Source organism: Panthera tigris, chromosome A3 (genome assembly GCF_018350195.1).
Source record: "Panthera tigris isolate Pti1 chromosome A3, P.tigris_Pti1_mat1.1, whole genome shotgun sequence".
Taxonomy (NCBI): Eukaryota; Metazoa; Chordata; class Mammalia; order Carnivora; family Felidae; genus Panthera; species Panthera tigris.
Window position 1 is genome coordinate 100,318,159 of NC_056662.1, and position 19,081 is coordinate 100,337,239.

Below are 19,081 nucleotides of genomic sequence, written 5' to 3' on the forward strand. Positions count from 1 at the left end.
ATACTAGTGTGTGGGAGGCACTCCAAAGAAGGAACTAAAGACCTCTTTTGGCATTTCTTGTTTGTTTCAACTGCTTCTCATCTCAACTCCCTTGCCTGTTCCCTCCTGGTTAAACTCTTAGAAAAGATGACAGCACTGATCAAAGAACACACAGAGTTGGGATACAGTGGTACAGGCATTTGCATCTGTTATTGATAGGAGGTACAACCTTTCAGGAGGGCGTTTACAATATGAGTTAGAAGGCTCCCTGAAATACATGCTCTCTTACCTAGTAATCTCACTTCAGGGAAGTTATCCTGAGGAAACAATTGGACATGTGCACAGGGATGTGTGTGCAGAGTTTTGTTGTTGCTGTAGAAAAATAATAGAATAAAAAATAGAAATAATAGAAAAAACAATTATTATTAATCATTAATAATAGAAAAAACAGAAAGAATGAGCATATAGTAATCTAAGTGGTGAACTAGGAGGTAGCTACTAAAAACCATATTAGACAACTGGTTACAAACATGAAACTGTGTCTGAAAGAGAGCGTTTGGGGGAGAAAAGCAGGTTACTGAGAAGTTTGCATCATATGATCCTATTTTTTGTATTAGTGTTAGAAAAAGGCAGAGATATATACTAAAATGTAAACCATGTTCATTTTTAGGAAATGGGATTTAGATAATTGAAATGTTTTTCTTTTGTGTTTTATCTCTATTTGATTATTTTTCTGAAATAATCATGCACTGTTTTTGTCATTTTAAGATAAGTTTTAAAAACTTCACCGTTAGGACTGCTTCCTTGGTCTGAAGGTTTGCAGCAGGGATTTATCCACTCCAAGGGAGGTGTGGGAGGTCCTTCCCTGAGGGTGATTTCAGCTTCCACTATGCCTAACTGGGTGGACTAATTACAATTTCTGTTCAGAGACCAGTCTGACAAAAGGATGTTTGAATTATTCATTGGTTTTCATCATCTGTTTCTCTAACAGCCAGGCTGTTAACCTGAGTTCTTGATTTTACATATCAGATTCTGTTTATTGGTGGGATGACTTAAATCCTTATTACTTGATATTGTGGCAAGAGCATAGGAACCATCATTCCTGGGCCTGGTCCAGTGTGGCCTCGTATTCTCTGGTCGTATCACCTTGTTAGAAAGTCACACGATCTGTCTAAATCTCATTTTTGTCATCTATAAAATGGGAGAGTATGTTTACCCCATGAAGCAGTTGTAAGGATTAAATGAGGCAGTGAATGTAAAAAGTGCTTTGAAAGAGACATATTGCTTGTATGTATGTATGCATGCATGTATTTTGTATGCATGTATTTTGTATTCATTCCTTTATTTAAGCAATATTTATGAGCAAGTCACTGAGTTTACTACTGAGAAATGTACATGGATGAAGTCAAACAAGAGCTTGCTGTCAGGTTATTTGAAATCTAATAGGGATACTTTCCAAAATTGAATATTTTTTAAAAGTTAAAAAAAAATGTAGGCCTCTTGTAGACTTAATAGTACAAATACAAGAAAAATAAAGATAGGAGTTCTCTAAAGCAATATAAAGTACAGACTATTCAGAAGTACAAACGAAAAGATACAAAAGAAATAGAAGCTAGTTCCTGCCTTTAAGGGTTTCAATTCGTTATATTTAATCATTTTTTCTTTTATAACTTTCATTTATGTTTTAAAAAAATTTTATTTGAGCATAGGTGACACACAATGTTACATTAGTTTGCGGTAGTCAACATAGTAATTCAACGTCTCTATATGTTATGTTATGCTCACCCCAAGTGTAGCTATCATCGGTCACCATACAACACTATTATAATATCACTGACTATATTCCCCATACTGTGCCTTTTATTCTCGTGACTTCATTTGATAACTGAAAGCCTGCTTGTATTTAATTTAAAATGAATAATTAATTTTAGAGAAAAGAAAATGAAAGTCTTTGGCTCAGCTGGATGAACTATGGTTATTTTATTTAGGCTCCAAAGAGTTCTCTTTTTATTTTATTTCATTTTTTATCAAAGCATTACCTAAATATAGTTTAAAAAGTCAAGTACCAACAACAAAAAGTCAAATAACACTTTAAGGTTTCATCCAAATTGGAACAATTTTGAGAGTGAAAGGGGAAAAGCTAATAAAATTATGCCTGACTAACAAGGATAAACTGGGACTATGCCAGACAAACTATGAAAAACAGATCATCTGCCCATCCCTACCCACTCCAAGAAAACCATCATTTCTCAGAGAAAAACTATCTTCAAATTCTTTGAAGCATTTTTCTCATGTTTGTCTTTGTATTTCCAAATTAGAGTTTTCTACTGCTTTTCTTGATCTTTTCATTTTATACATTATCTATTGATTTCTTGCCGCAGAAAATGAAGAATGATCTCTTTTATACCCTCTACTCACTCACCATTTCCCTCCCTCATTCCCAAAGTGATTATATTATATATTCATTTCTATATTAATGTGACTATATAAATCTTGTTGATGGCTGAACCACATCATTTATATTTCCTTGTGCAATTGTTCATTTTCCCTGGAGTTAATAATTAACTCAGATTTGGGGTTGTTCTGTCTTCTATAGCCCTGTCCACTTATTCATCTCCAAATTCTCTGTCTGAACTGTAAAACTACTCAAATGGTTAATGTATCAATTCCGTATTTTGTTGGAAATCTATTCTGGCTCTCCTGCTCCAGGCTCGACTGGCTCTTCTCCAGATCACTATGCAGCTGTCATCCCAGGGCTACCCTTTGCTCCTATGTTGGATTCTAGTTTCTTGATCCCATGGTGCATGTTTGTTCTTTCACTTCCTTGTTTGCATGGAACACATCTCATCCTGCAGTGACAGGATTAAAAAAGCGGACACCGAGGTAAACTTTGGAGACCTTACACATCTAAAATTCCTTTACTCTCTCCTCATTCTTTTCTTTTTTTCAAACTTAAAGAAGACTTGCAAGAACATTACCAAAACCCCCTTTGTATCCTTCACCAATTCACTGATTCATGTTTTTACCGTATTTGCTTTTACATGTCTTTTCTCTATACTGTAATGCATTTTTTTTTTCTTGAACCATTTAAGAATTAGTTGTAGTTACCCTGTTTAAATGATAGTTTGGTCAAATATAGAATTCTAAATTGGAAATCCCTTCCCCTCAGAATTTTGAAGGCATCGATCCATTACCTTCTGGCTTCTGTTGTGACTTATTTGTTCTCTCTGTAAGCTCTCAATTCTTCTTTTCCTCCTTGGTATTCTGAACTTTTATGATGATGTGCCTGAGTGCAAGATTCCTTTCCTTCATTGTGTTGAGTGCCCAGTGGGCCTTTTTAATATGGCAGCTCATGACCTTTGGTTCTAGAAGATTCTTTGATAATTTCCCAGTCCATTTCTCACTTTTCTGGAACTCCTGTTAATGAGATGTTGAATCTCCTAAATTGATCCTGTAATTTATTCTCTTCTTTCTCCAGTTTTCGTCTTTTTGCCTTTTGTTCTACTTTTTTTTTCCAATTTCGTTTGTCATCCCTTCTGCTGAATTCTTAATTTTGTCTATCTTATTTTTAATTTTCAAAAGCTCTTTATTGTCACAGGGATATGCCTTTTCTGTAACACTCTGTTCTTTTTGTTTTATGCATGCAATACATTCACATAGCTCTCTGAAAATATTATTTAATTGTAGTTTTCCCCCTAAGTTTTCTTTTGCTCTAAGAGGCCTTAGACCTGAGTTCACTTTCAGTTTGTTTATTTTGGACTTGGTCTTTCATGTTAGAGTCTGTCTTTAATTACTTGATGATTCCTGGCTCTCTCCTTGTTCATAGTTTCATAAATGTGAGATACTGAAAAGTTCTCTGAGAGTTAGTGGGGCTCACTGCAGGATAAACGGTCAGGACCCAGACATTTTACTAGGAAGATCTAGAAGTTTTTCTTCTCAGCTGTTTGCTTTCTTCAGAAAGGAATCCTGCCTGGAAAGTTCAAGTACAGTTATCAGCATCCTGAGACTGAGTGGGAGCAGGAGGCTGGGAATATCAAGTCTCAATCATTAGAGTTCCTCATCTGCCTTACATAACCATGCCAGGAATTTCTAAGTCCAGAACCAATCTCTTAATTTCAGAGGACAAACCCCCCCTGGCTGCACAGGGTCAAACTGTACCTCGTAAAACTTTTAGCAAATCCTCCAGTTTTTAGTCCCACCCACCACCTTGGGCTTCCAAAGTGTCAGGCTTCCAATTTCTGAACCTTTCCTGGATTCTGTGGCACCAATTGTTTCACGTAGTAGAAATAGTGCCACAGGTCCCCCGCTCTGACCAGCAGTCTAGACAGAGCACAGCTTTTGGCCTTTCTTGCAATTAGGTTGGGTAAATGACGGACTCGTGACCAGTGGGAGGCAAGTAGTGATGTACACCCGTTTCAAGCCTGGCCCTCAGAAACAGCTTCCAGCCCTCTCCAGATTAGGTAGTTAGGGAGAAAGATGGACCCAGAGAACAGCCCGGACACCTTTGCACCATAGCAGGCCCTGGGCACCCTCAGATTTGTTCTTGTCTGTATTTTTTGTCTCTCTGTCTCTCTCTGTCTCTCTCTGTCTCTCTCTCTCTCTTTTTTTGTCAATACATCTCTAAGTCCAAGATGCGATCAGTTCCACTGAGCCAGAGCAGCAAGAGTGGGGCTTGCAGAAATCTCAGAATGGTAGACAGGGAGCATAGGAAAAGGGATGTCAGCATTTACTGCCTTGCCTTTCTAGTGAGGAAAGGAAGTGTGGCTGATGAAAAGGAAATAACCCTATTTTTCTTCAGTTTGATTTTTAACCCCATTATGAAGAACACATTTTGGTTAAAAAAAAGGGGGGGTGGTAAAAATGGCTACCAATGGTTTAAAGAAAAAGTCTAGAAATCTAAGTTCTTTGTAGGTAGGTTAGGTGTTTAGCATTATATCTAATTGATATATCCCACTAAGCACAGATTCGAGGCAGGTAAGGGAACCATTTTAAGTCTGTCTCCAGCATATAAACATATTTTACATTTCCAATTTTGGCATATAAATGTTAATTTCATTCATAACTGGTAATAAATTGATGATATGGGTAGCCCTTGACTTAGGGCAGCTCACCCTTCAGCTATGTCTTTTGGGAGCTCTTTTTTTTTTAATTTTATTTTAGTTTTATTTATTTTTGAGAGAGAGACAGAGCGAGTGGGAGAGGGGCAGAGAGAGAGGGAGATAGAGAATCCTAAGCAGGCTCTGCACTCTCAGTACGGAGCCCAATGTGTGGCTCGAACCCACGAACTGTGAGATCATGACCTGAGCTGAAACCAAGAGTTGAACGTTTAACTGACTGAGCCACCCACGTACCCAAAAAGGGAGCTCTTTGCTACAGACACACTGTTATGAGATGATGCCAGGCAGTGTGTACGTACCACCCCCTGAAGCTACCATCCCCGGGCTTTCCCCCTCTCTGACCATAGCAAACAACTGTTAAACAACTAAACAAAGATAACTGAAATGATCGATTTCTTTATTACCAGACTAATTGATTCACATTCTGAAAGCTTACTAACGGACAGCATACAATTACGTACTTTATAGCTGACTTGAATACGACATTCATGTTCATTAAAAGAGAAGAGTTGAGAGTAAGAAGGCCTTGGGCATGTAGCTAGTACAGTGTTTCCACAGGAAAAGCAGAGTGCCCAAGTGTCTTCTCCGGGAACATCCCCTGCTGTGATTGTGAGAACTGTACACCCTACCCTTTCTGTGTGGAGATGACCCTATTGACTACCACCACAGCATTGGTACCAAGTTGCTTTTTCCAGTGCACTAAGGCCATTATTTGCTGGAGTGAAAGGTGTCGTGTCCCAAAGCAATATTCGGAGACCTATTTGGAATTCAAGCTGGAATCTTCAAAAAGAGGAACCTCTTTTCACCAGACAGATACCTGCAGAAAGTGGCTTTCAATAAAGCTGAAATGAAAGCACCCTGGAGAAGCTCTGCTCTGTACACTGCCATCCATTTGATAAACAGCCCTTCTCCCATGGCCAGCCAGCAAGCCGGCCAGCGAGTCTCACCAGTGCTCTCCTCTTCCAGCCCAGGAAGAGCAAGCCTAGGGACTCTGTGTATAAACACTCTGAAGACCAAGTTAAACAAGGGTGGAGTAAGCAAATAAAAAGTCACCTTTCCTCCTGGAGTAAACTGTTCCCTCCTCTGATCACCTGAAGCTACACGACACATGGTCTGACCCTAGGACAGCAGGGCTGTCTACATAATTTTCTGTGCACCAGACAAAATGAAAATGCACGCCCCTTGTTCAAAATGCAGGAAAAGGTGCTGTTAAAAGGCACTATCTAAAGTTTTTCCTTTCTTTTCCAGTGGCTTTCTTGAGCCGTCATGGTGTTTGTAATTTGCCATTTAATATAACTCTCCCTCGGTCAGGGGATACTCCCAGGGTAAGTGCAGGTCCTCACACGCGCCCCGAAACTCTCCCTCCAGCCGCAGGTCCTCCACCTCCTCCCACCCCACCCCACTCAGGCAGTGGTGGGCCCGGAAAGGATTGCAACATCTGTGCCAAGACATGCTCAGTATCTGGGCTAGAGGTAGGCAAGAGGCCTGTCCCCAGAGATTCACCCTCCAAACATTTGTGGTGCTACCAGCCCTGGGTGAGGACAGCTGCTGCCCAGCCTTGCCGCGAAGGGCCAACCTGGGGAGGGTAAGAGTGGGCAGGGCCCCAGGTACCAGGTGATAGAAAGCAAGCTGCCAAGGAGATGGGGAGCTGACAGCAGGCAGACAGAATGTGAGCTGAAGGTCTCCAAGGTCATGGCACATGCTCCGATGTTCATCAGATTTCACTTAAAAAACACAAATTCAAAGAAAAATTTACTTAGAATTTCAAGAGGGCAACTAAGGAGCATTGAACTCCAAGTGTTCAGAGTCCTTCTGAACTTGGGGTCCTATGCAACTGCTCTGTTCACACACCCATGAAGCCGATTGTGTGGGACAGACTTATTGAACTCAATGAAGGTCCAGAAAATTCTATATTTTTTTTTATCACATTTGTGGCATTTCTCATAGGCTGCTTGTACATAGTTTTATTTCTGTACATAAACTGCTTCCCTTCCTGGATGTCGTCTTCAAGGCTTAGCTTACCAGCTATTCTCTAACATATTATAGCCCCTCTCTAAGCCTTATCTGTTAAATAGAAATAACAGTAATCTCATAAGATTATTATGAGTACTTAGTGAAGCAAAGCTTATAAGGCACTAAGTCCAGTGACTGGCGCATGTCTTATACAAACGGACATACACATATACGTGTATTTACCTACATACGATGATACCTGTACATCTGCTATAACAGTAACAGAGTACCTAAAAGGTACACGGTAAGTCTATTTTTTGGATAAAAGAACACGTTATAACACGTTTTCAGATGTCAATCTGGCTAATGGATGCTTTACGTGAAATGCAATGCAAATATAACTCTATTATTTAAAAGAGAAGCCAGGGTGCCTGGGTGGCTCAGTCTATTAAGCATACAACTTTTTATTTCAGCTCAGATCATGATTTCATAGTTCCTGAGATCCAGCCCTACATTGGTTCCTCCACTGACAGCATGGGGTCTGCTTGGGATTCTCTCTCTCCCTCTCTCTCTGCCCTTTCCTCTCTCTCTCAAAATAAATAAATAAACATTAAGTAAATAAAAAAATGAGAAACCAGAAAGCATTTTCAAAAATTCAAACCAATTGTAGTAGAATAATTTAGAGAGTAAGCTCAACTGAAGACAGAAAAAATGAAGAAAGTTGTGAAAATCTTGAGAAATACAATTTCAGAAGGAAAATAGAGCTTGTACAAAAAGATGATAGAAATGGAATTGGTTAGCATGGTGAAGGACAAGAAAGAACTTTGAAATTGCAATCTTGCTTTCAATTAAAAGTGTTTATTTTGTTACTAAAGTGGTATGCGGCTTTACAGAAAACCTAGAAGATGCATATTAGCAAAAAGAAGAAAATTGAAAATAGGCCCAATCCCACCGCTCTCACACAAAGAACAAGTGTGTGCTGATTGATTTTCCTACTATGAAAATAGGTTGGATACCCTCCATAAAACTGGATGTTTTCATTTTAAAAAACATTTGCCAGTTTTACACCTGAAGCAGTGTCTAATTTCTATTTTGACTTAATTACTTCTTTTGAATAATAAATTACTTTTCTTACTTCTTACGATTATTGTCCGTATACATTTTTTTATTTTGTGAATTACCTTGTATCCTTAGGCCATTTTTAATTAGGCTGTTTGTTTTTAATCAGGACGTTGTTTTTCATTTAAAAAATTAGAAATATTTAAAAGTACACATAAAAAGTACAGAAGATATTAGAGCAGACACAGCATTTCAGTGTGTTTTTCAGAAAGAAGGTGTATTGGGGTAAGGTAGGGGCTATATTAACACTATCTGCCATGTTGCTAGAAAATAAGAAAAATGTTTGTCTTTTTTCCATGCTGATTTACAAGAGTTTTTAGTACATTAAGGATGTTAACCTTTTTCTATGCCATAGAACTTTTACTTTAATATGTCTGACTAATACACAAAAGTGACTGATAAGAGCAGAACAAAAGGAAATTAGTTTAAATTAAAAAAAACTTTTTAGTTGGACATAAGAAACAATTTCTTAACTATGAAGAGAATAAATTCAAGAAAAGGAATTTGTCATTATGGGCTCTCCGACCCTTCACCTCTCTTCTAGGTTTTATATTACACTTAATTGGCTAGGCAACAGAAGGTAGACTAAATGGTTTTTCATGTTTTCTCCTACTTCTATTTATTTTCTTAGATTATAAGAAGAACTAATTTCAGAATTAGTAGTGAAAGTTCTGAGTTATTTGATTCAAGTTGTGTTCCTCACCATTATAAACAAACCAGCTGAATCTTTGCAGGACTTTTGAGTAAGGCCTCTAAGTCTACTATCGTTTGGTGGTTCTGCAAATGAATGTGAATTCTATTATGTAACAACTGGGACAAGTGTTCTATTTATAAAAAAAACAAAAACAAAAAACTGCTTGCTTAGGCAGCACATATACTATTTATAAAAAAAAAACCCAGCATGCTTACTACTGAGTATGGTAGTCATTAGGACTATACACAAATAGTCAACTCTCTCCTAGGCACATGGTAAGATGCACTTTCCCGGTCCCTTGGAGTTGGGAGGGGACGTATGACTTTCACTGGCCAGTGAAACACTTCATGCCAGTGACATTTTCATTTTGGGGCCTAAGTTTGAAAAAGGTTTGATATATAATTTATGTCAGGTATACTCAATAAAGAGGTATAATTTTATACACAAAGTTTATACATATGTATTTTTTTACTAAAGTTTATATGTAAAGTTTATAATAAACTACATGTTTAAAGTATATAATTTTTATATGTATGTAAACCTATAAAATCATTACTACAACCAAGATAGTGAAGATATTGAGGCACCTGGATAGCTCAGTCAGTTCAGCTCAGGTCACGATCCCAGGGTCATGGGATCGAGTCCCATGTGCGGCTCCATGCTCAGTGAGGATCCTGCATAGGATTCTCTCTCTCTCTGTCTCTTTCTCTCTCCTCTGCCCTTCCCCTACACTCTCTCTCTCTCAAAAAAAAAATAGTGAAGGTATCTATCAGCTCCAAAAGTTTTTGCTTGTACTTTTGTAATTCCTCCCTCCCATACCACTTTGTCCCCTATCTCTAAGCAGCCAGCAATCTCTTTTCTGATTAATTTTAAATTTTCTATAGTTTAATCCATATAATAAGTACATTTTTTTGGTCTGGCTTCTTTCACTCTGCATGATAATTTTAAGAATCATCCATGGTGTAATATGTAGCAGTAGTTCATTCCTTTTTATTGCTGAATAGTATTCCATTTCGTGGTATGTCACAGTTGGGTTACTTGCTTACCTACTGGAAAGTGGTTGAGCTGTATCATCTATATCTATGTCTTTATATCTAAATTAAAATGATGGATCACTTTGCATTCTCACCAGCTGCTTATGCAAGTAGTCCGTTTCTTCATGCTCTTTTTTAAAAATTTTGTTTAAATACAAGTTAGTTAACATATAGTATAATAATGATTTCAGGAGTAGAATTTAGTGATTCATCACTTACATATAACACTCAGTGCTCATTCCAATAAGTGCCCTTTTAATGCCCATCACCCCTTTAGCCCATCCCCCCACCCAACACCCCTCCAGCAGCCCTCAGTTTGTTCTCTGTATTTAAGAGTCTTTTATGGTTTGTCTCCCCATCTGTTTTTATCTTAATTTTCCTTCCCTTACCTTATGTTTATCTTTTTTTTCTTTCTTAAATTCCACATGTGAGTGAGATCATATATTTATCTTTCTCCAGCTGACTTATTTCGCTTAGCATAATACATTCTAGTTCCATCCACATTGTTGCAAATGGAAAGATTTCATTCTTTTTGATCGCTGAGTAATCTTCCACTGTGTGTATATACATCTTCTTAATCCATTCATCAGTCAATGGACATTTGGGCTCTTTCCACATTGTTGATAGTGCTGCTATAAACATTGGGGTGCATGTGCCCCTTCCAATCAGCATTTTTGTATCCTTTGGATAAACACCTAGTAGTGCAACTGCTGGGTCATAAGGTAGTTCTATTTTTAATTTTTTGAGAAACTTCCATACTGTTTTCCAGAATGGCTACTTCAATTTACATTCCCATCAGCAGTGCAAAAGTGTTCCCCTTTCTCTGCATCCTCAACAACATCTGTTGTTTCCTGAGTTGTTAATTTTAGCCATTCTGACACTTGTGAGGTGGTATCTCATTGTGGTTTTGATTTGTATTTTCCTGATATTGAACATCTTTTCATGTGTCTGTTGGCCATCTGAATGTCTTCCTTGGAAAAGTGTCTGTTCATGTCTTTTGCCAATTTCTTCACTGGATTATTTATTTTTTTGGGTGTTGAGTTTGGTAAGTTCTTTATAGACTTTGTATACTAACCCTTTATCTGACATGTCATTTGCAAATATCTTCTCCCATTCTGAAGGTGGCCTTTTAGTTTTATTGATTGTTTCCTTTGCTGTGCTAAAGCTTTTTATCTTGATGAAGTCCCTGGTAGTGGTGGTCACATGATTGTATGCATTTGTCAAAATTCATAAAACTGTACACCTAAAAAGAGAACTTTTATTATATGTAAATTTTACCTTGGTAAATCTAACCAAAAAAAAAAAACCAAACAAACCAAAAAACCTCTCAGAACTTACCAGTAAAATAATAAACAATCCAATTGGGAAACAGGCAAAAGACATGAAGAGATGTTTCACCAAAAAAGACATACAGATGGCCAATAAGCACATGAAACAATGTTCAACATTAGCCATCAGGGAAATACAAATTAAGTCTACAATGAGGTATCACTAGACACCTATAAGAAGGGCTAACATAAAAATGGTGGCAATGCCAAATGCTAATGAGGATGCAAAGCAAACTGGATTACTCATTCACTGCTGGTGGCAATGTAAGATGGCTCAGCCACTCTGGCAAACAGTTTGGCAATTTCTTTCAATAAACTAAATGTACAATTACCATATGACTCAATTATCTTGATGAAGTCCCAATAGTTCATGTTTGCTTTTTTCCCCTTGCCTTTGGAGATATGTCTAGTAAGAAGTGGCTGCCGAGGTCAAAGTGGTGGTTGCCAGTTTTCTCCTCTGGGGTTTTGACCGTTTCCTGTCTTACATTTAGGTCTTTCACCCATTTGAGTTTATTTTCGTGTATGGTGTAAGAAAGTGGTCCATTTTCATTCTTCTGCATGTTGCTGTCCAGTTTTCCCAAGACCATTTGCTGAAGAGACTGTCTTTTTTCCATTGCATATTCTTTCCTGCTTTGTCAAAGATTAGTTGGCCGTACATTCATGCGTCCATTTTTGGGTTCTCTATTCTGTTCCATTGATCTGTCTGTTTTTGTGCCAGTACCACACTGTCTTGATGATTACAACTTTGTAATACACCTTGAAATCTGGAATTGTGATGCCTCTAGCTTTGTTTCGTTTTGGTTTTGGTTTTGTTTTTTCATCATTGCTTTGGCTATTCAGGATCTTTTGTGGTTCCATACAAATTTTAGAATTGTTTGTTCTAGCTCTGTAAAGAATGTTGGTGTTATTTTGATAGGGATTGTAGTGGATATGTAGACTGCTTTGGGTGGTATCAACATTTTAACAATATTTGTTCTTCCGATTCATGATCATGAAATGTTTTTCCAGGTCTTTGTGTCTTCTTCAATTTCTTTCAGAAGGTTTCTATAGTTTTCAGCATATAGATCTTTTACCTCTTTGGTTTATTCCTAGGTATTTTATGGTTTTCAGTGCAGTTGTAAATGGGATCAATTCTTTGATTTCTCTCTCTGCTGCTTCATTATTGGTGTATAGAAATGCCACAGATTTCTGAATGTTGATTTTATATCCTGCAAATTTCCTGAATTCATGTATCAGTTCTAGCAGGTTTTTTGGTGGAGTCTTCTGGGTTTTCCATATAGAGTATCATGTCATCTGTGGTGAGTGAAAGTTTGGCTTCTACCTGGCCAGTTTGAATGCCTTTTATTTCTTTTTGTTGTCTGATTGCTGAGGCTAGGACTTCCAACACTATGTTAAATAACAGTGGTGAGAGTGTACATTCCTGTTGTGTTCCTGATCTGAGGGGAAAGCTCTCAGTTTTTCCCTATTGAGGGTGATGTTAACTGTGGGCTTTTCATATATGACTTTCATGACGTCAAGGTATGTTCCTTCAATCCCGACTTTCTTGAGGGTTTTTATCAAGAAAGGATGCTGTATTTTGTCAAATGCTTTTCTTGCATCTATTGAGAGGATCATGTGGTTCTCATCCTTTCTTTTATTAATGTGATGTATCATGTTGATTGATTTGTGGATATTGATCTGGGCTTTTTGGATATTGAACCGGTCCTGCAGCCCAGGAATAAATCCTGCTTGATCGTGGTGAATAATTCTTTTAATGTATTGTTGTATTTGGTTAGCTAGTATCTTGTTAAGAATTTTTGCATCCATGTTCATTAGGGAAATTGGTTTGTAGTTCACCTTTTTAGTGGGGTCTTTGTCTGGTTTTGGAATCAAGGTAATGCTGGCCTTGGAGAATGAGTTTGGAAATTTTCCTTCCATTTCTATTTTTCGGAACAGGTTCAAAAGAGTAGGTGTTAACTCTTCTTTAAATGTTTGGTAGAATTCCCCGGAAAGCCATCCAGCCTTGGACTCTAAGTTGTTGGGAGATTTTTGATTACTGATTCAATTTCTTTAATGGTTACAGGCCTGTTCAAATTTTCTATTTTTTCCTGTTTTGGTTTTGGTAGTTTATATGTTTCTAGGAATTTGTCCATTTCTTCCAGATTGCCCAATTTGTTGGTGTATAATTGCTCATAATATTCTCTTATTATTTTTTGTATTTCTGTGGTGTTGGTTGTATTATCTCCTCTCTCATTTGTTCTTTTAATTATTTGGGTCCTTTCCTTTTACTTTTTGGTAAATCTGGCTAAGGGTTTATCAATTTTGTTAATTCTTTCAAAGAACCAGCTCCTGGTTTTGTTGATCTGTTCTACTGTTTTTCTGATTTTGATATCATTGATTTCTGTTCTAATCTGCATTATTTCCCTTTTGCTCGTTTTGGGCTTTATTTGCTGTTCTTTTTCCAGCTCTCTGAGGTGTAAAGTTAGGTGGTGTATTTGAGACATTTCTTCCTTCTTTAAGAAGGCCTGGATTGTTATATACTTCCCTCTTATGACTGCCTTTGCTGCATCCCAGAGGTTTTGGACTGTTGCGTTTTCATTTTTATTGGCTTCCATGGACTTTTTAATTTCTTCTTTAATTTCTTGGTTAACCCATTCATTCTTTAGGAGGATGTTCTTTAATCTCCAAGTATTCATGGTCTTTCCAATTTTTTCTTGTGGTTGATTTCAAGTTTCACAGTGTTGTGCTCTGGAAATATGCATGGTATGATCTCAATCTTTTTGTACTTGTTGAGGGCTGATTTATGACCCAGTATGTGATCTATTCTGGAGAATGTCCCATGTGCACTTGAGAAGAAGGTGTATTCTGCTGCTTTAGGATGAAATGTTCTGAATATATCTGTTAAGTCCATCTGGTCCAGTGTGTCATTCAAAGCCATTGTTTCCATGTTGATTTTATGCTTAGATGATCTGCCCATTACTGGGCTGTTGAAGTCCCCTACTATTATGGTACTATTATCAATGAGTTTCTTTATGTTTGTGATTAATTGATTTATATATTTGGGAACTTTCAAGTTGGGGGCATAAATATTTACTGTTGTTAGCTCTTATTGGATAGACCCCTTAATTATTATATAATGCCCTTCTTCATCTCTTGTTACAGTATGGTTTAAAATCTAGTTTATCTGATATAAGTATGGCCACTCTATCTTTCTTTTGATGTCCGCTAGCATGATAGATGGTTCTCCATCCCCTTACTTTCAATCTGCAGGTATCTTTGGGTCTAAAATGAGTCTCTTGTAGGCAGCATATAGATGGATATTGTTTTTTATCCATCCTGATATCCTATGTCTTTTGTTTGGAGCATTTAGTCCATTTAAATTTAGAGTGATTATTGAAAGATAGGGATTTAGTGCTTTTGTGCCATGTGTAGCATTGGTATTTCTGGTGATGTTCTCTGGTCCTTTCTAGTCTTTGTTACTTTTGTTTTGTTTTTTTCTCCATGCAAAGAGTCCCCCTTAAAATTTCTTGCAGGGCTGGTTTAGTGGTCATGAACTCCTTTAGTTTTTGTTTGTCTGGAAAACTTTATCTTTCCTTCTATTTTGAATGACAGACAGTGTTGCTAGATAAAGAATTCATGCCTGTGGGGCACCTGGGTGGCTCAGTCAGTTAAGCATCTGAATTTGGCTCAGGTCATGATCCCACAGTTTGTGAGTTTGAGCCCCGCATTCGACTCTGTTGTCAACCGTGTGGAGTCTACTTCAGATCCTCTGTCCCCTTTCTTCTTGCCCCTCCTCCCTTTCAAAAATACATAAATATTAAAAAAAATTCTTGGCTGCATATTTTATGATTCAGCACATTGAATATATTCTGCCACTCCCTTCTGGGCTGCCATGTTTCTGTGGACATATCTGCTGTGAACCTGATCTGTTTTCCCTTGTAGGTTAAGGACTTTTTTTCCTTGCTGCTTTCAGGATTCTTTCCTTGTCTGTGTATTTTGTGAATTTGACTATGATATGCCTTGGTGTTAGTCAGTTTTTGTTGAATCTAATGGGAGTTCTCTGTGCTTCTTAGATTTTGATGTCTGTGTCCTTCCCCAGATTAGGAAGGTTTTGAGCTATAATTTGCTCACATAAAACTTCTGCCCCCTTTTCTCTCTCTTCATCTTCTGTGACTCCTATGATTTGAATGATATGAACCCTAACCTTAATTCCTTTTTCATAAGTCACTTAGTTCTCTATGTCTTGTATCATGATTTTTGCCTTTGTTTTCCTCTTTTTTCTGCTTCATTATTTTCCATAATTTTATCTTTATCTCATTGATTCGCTGCTCTGCTTCGCCCATCCTTGCCATTATGGCATCTATTTGAGATTGGATCTTGGTTATAGCATTTTTAATTTTGGCCTGACTAGATTTTAGCTCTTTTATCTCCACATAAAAGGATTCTCTGATGTTTCTGATGTTTTCTAGAAAACCCCAGCTAGTATTCTTTTAACAGTGGTTTTAAATTATGGTTCAGACATCTTAATAAAATCTGTGATGATTGAGTCCCTGAACATCATTTCTTCTTGTTCTTTTTCTTGGGTGAATTCTTCTGTCTTGTCATTTTGGAGGAAGAAAAAACAATGAAATTAAAAATTAAAATTAAAAACCAAACAAAAAAATCAAACAAAGGAAGCTATATCCTAGGTGTGTTTTAGTCTGATTGTTAAAAAAAGCTTGATAGAATAGAGAAAAGAGAGAAAATAGAGAAAAAAATTAAAACAATTTAAAACTTAAAAAATAAAATAGTAAAATAGAATAAAATAAAGAAAATAAAATAGAATAACAAATTTTTAAATAAGAAAATAAAGAATAATTTGGTCTTTCTGTATCCAAGAAAGAGGAAAAAAAAAAAAGAGAGAGAGAGAGAGAAAAGAAAACAATTTAAGCGATACAGAAGCAAAGGAAATGAACAAATAAACAAACCAGCAAACACAGTGAAACCCAAATGAAGTTACATCCATCCCCTAGAAGGAAACTTTGAGGCACACCATAGTCTGTAGACTAAACAGGTGGAGGGATTTGTGCTCATCTTCTGGGGGATGTGCCTGGATGGTGCAGTTGGGTGGGGCTTTGTGTAATGGTTCCATTCTCCACTTGGTGGTGCTGCTTAGCTTACTGGGGTGGATCTGTGGGCGTGTGCATATGCATGCATGTGCCTATGCAGAGTACGTGCACAGTAGGGTTGAAAATGGCCTCACCTAGCTCCCTAGTCTTTAGTAGAGGAACTGCCTGCTCTCATGGACTGGCTATCAAGCATCCCTCCTTTGTCTCAAGCCTCTGTCTACTCCCCACCTCTACCCTGTCCATGTGCAAGCTGTCTGCCTGCCAGGTGATACCTCCCTCCAGAGTTTTAGCTCAGATGGGACTGTGTTTCAAAACCCCATGCTTCAAAGACCCCCGCAGCTTGGACCCACACTGATTCCCTGGAGAAGGGTTTCATCAAGCAATGGCCAGGTGCTGGCCTGTCCCAGAAAATGTTTGCAGTGGTAGAAGTTCAGAGTTTATAGTAAATCACAACACACAGTACATGCTAGGTTTCACCATACTCTGGTCTTTGTCCTAATACCAGCAAACGTGGATGCTTTTTAAGGTCCTCCAGGACCTTTGCCCACAGGGAAACTCTATGTATGTCCTCTACCAAATGCCCTCCAAGCATGGAAACTGCTTCTCTACCATGTGGCACATGGACCCCTTAAACCACATGGCCTGCCTTCTGGGGATTCACCTTCTTCTTCATCACCAGATGAAGCTTACAGAGCATCGCCAGGCACTGAGCTCCAGACCTTCAGACTCTGTACTCTGTTGTTTATATATTAGTATTATTTATATACTAATTTATATACTGGTGGTATTGAAACCTTCTCTTTTCTCCCTGTCCATGGTTTTGGGCAACAGATTTCTTGTCCAGTCCCCTGTGAACGTTTTCACCTTCTCTCTCTCTCTTTCTCTCCAGCTACTTTTGAGGGGAGTGCTTTTCTTGTGTGATCCCAATGGGCCCGCACTCTCCCTCTTTCTCTTTCTCCCTCTGTCCTCTCTCCATGAAAATGGCTCTCTACTTTCTGCAGCTCCGTGGCTTTTCTCTCCCCCATTTCACCTCTCCACACCATGTACATGCAAAGTTCTGTGGCTCAAATTATGCAGATTGTTGTGTTAATCCTTAGATCAATTTCATAGGTGTTCAAAATGGCTTGATGTTGATTTAGCTGCATTTCAGGGATGAGACAAGCTCTGGGTCCCCATACTGCTCTGACATCTTAACTCTAAGACAAATTTCTGTTATTAGTATCTAATTTCATTATGGTCAAAGAACATATCACGTAGGACTTGTGAGTTGTAGTAGGAAAATTATAACTTAATATCAACCAAAGAGGAATTCTTATTTCTCAGGAAGCCCTCCCAACCAACTAAAGGTGCTATAACCATCTAGGTACCAGTTTAATTCAAGTTGACAAATATTTGTTGAACACAGATTATATATGCTAAAACTCTGGGTAGTGCACAGGTTACAGAAATAAAGAAAGCAGAGTGCTTCATCTCAAGGAACTTACAATTTAGACATTAACTACTGATACTAGGAAAGCCATGGTAAAATCCCCAAACAGATTAAACAAAGAACAGAGGGGGTTCAAAAAAGAAAAGAATCAGGAAAGGTTTCACAAAGGAGGTGGCCCTTAAGAAGGGTCTTGACAAAGAGGGCTTAAGTTTGACAGGTAGAGATGGTAGAGACAGCCCTCCAGGAAGAGGAAACAGAATAAGCTCAAGACAGGAAAACATAGTGCATGCTCAGGAAACTTCACTTGGACTGGAGGTTTGGGGAGTGGTGGGAGATAAGGCTGGAAGGGTAGCTTGAGAATATTTTATTAGGACCCTGAGGTCTTTATACTTAGCTGAATAGGCATTTAGGTGGCACTGAGATTTTTTCTTTTTTTTTTTTTAGCAGAAGAGACCCTTTCCATCACCCACCACATTTTCTCCATCAAATCTGGTTGGGGCTACATCCACCATAGAGCTCTAGAAAATGTTGAGTGGTTGGAATACATCACTGACTCCCTTGCTCCCCACAGCAGTTAGATAAAATCCCAAAATTTCTTTTCAGCCCTGCATGGTCTGCTTTTGACTACCTAACCTACCACTACTTTTTTTTTTTTTTTAGCTTGCTTTAGTACATTCTATCTCCATCAGCTTCCTCAAACACAACTAGGATTCTCCCCAGTCAGGACCTTTGCATTTTCTCTTTTTTCTGCCTGAACACTCTTTTCCCAGCTCTTTGCATGGTGTGGTAGGCAGCCTCTAAGATGGTACTGACCATTCCTGCCTCCTAGTGTTCATAACTTTGTGTAAGTCCCTCCTCTAGAATACAGAAACTTGCTTTTGGCAAGTAGAATGCAGTAGAGGTGATGAGTTACAAAAAGAAGGTGGTTCCCAATGGGGTGCACTCTTTCTTTCTCATTCTGTCATTGGCTTGCTCTGAGGGAAGCCAGATGACTACTGTGAGCTACTCTACCGACAGGCCCATGTGTGGCAAGGCACTGATGTTTCAGGCCAATAGCCAGCAAAGACCTAAGGCCTGCCAACAGCTGTGTGGGTGAGGTTGTAAGCTGATCTTCCCCTGGTGGAGCCTTAAACTGACTACACTGCCCAGCTATTTTCTGGATTTTAGTCTTGTGAGAGGTCAAGCCAGAGACACCTAGCCAAGCCACACCTCAATCATCAACCCAAAGAAATAATGAGATAATAAACATTTGTTTTAAGTTGCTAACCTATGAGGTAATTTGTTATGCAGCAATAGGTAACTAATACATGTAGTTGGCTCAGTCTCATCCTTCATGGCTCA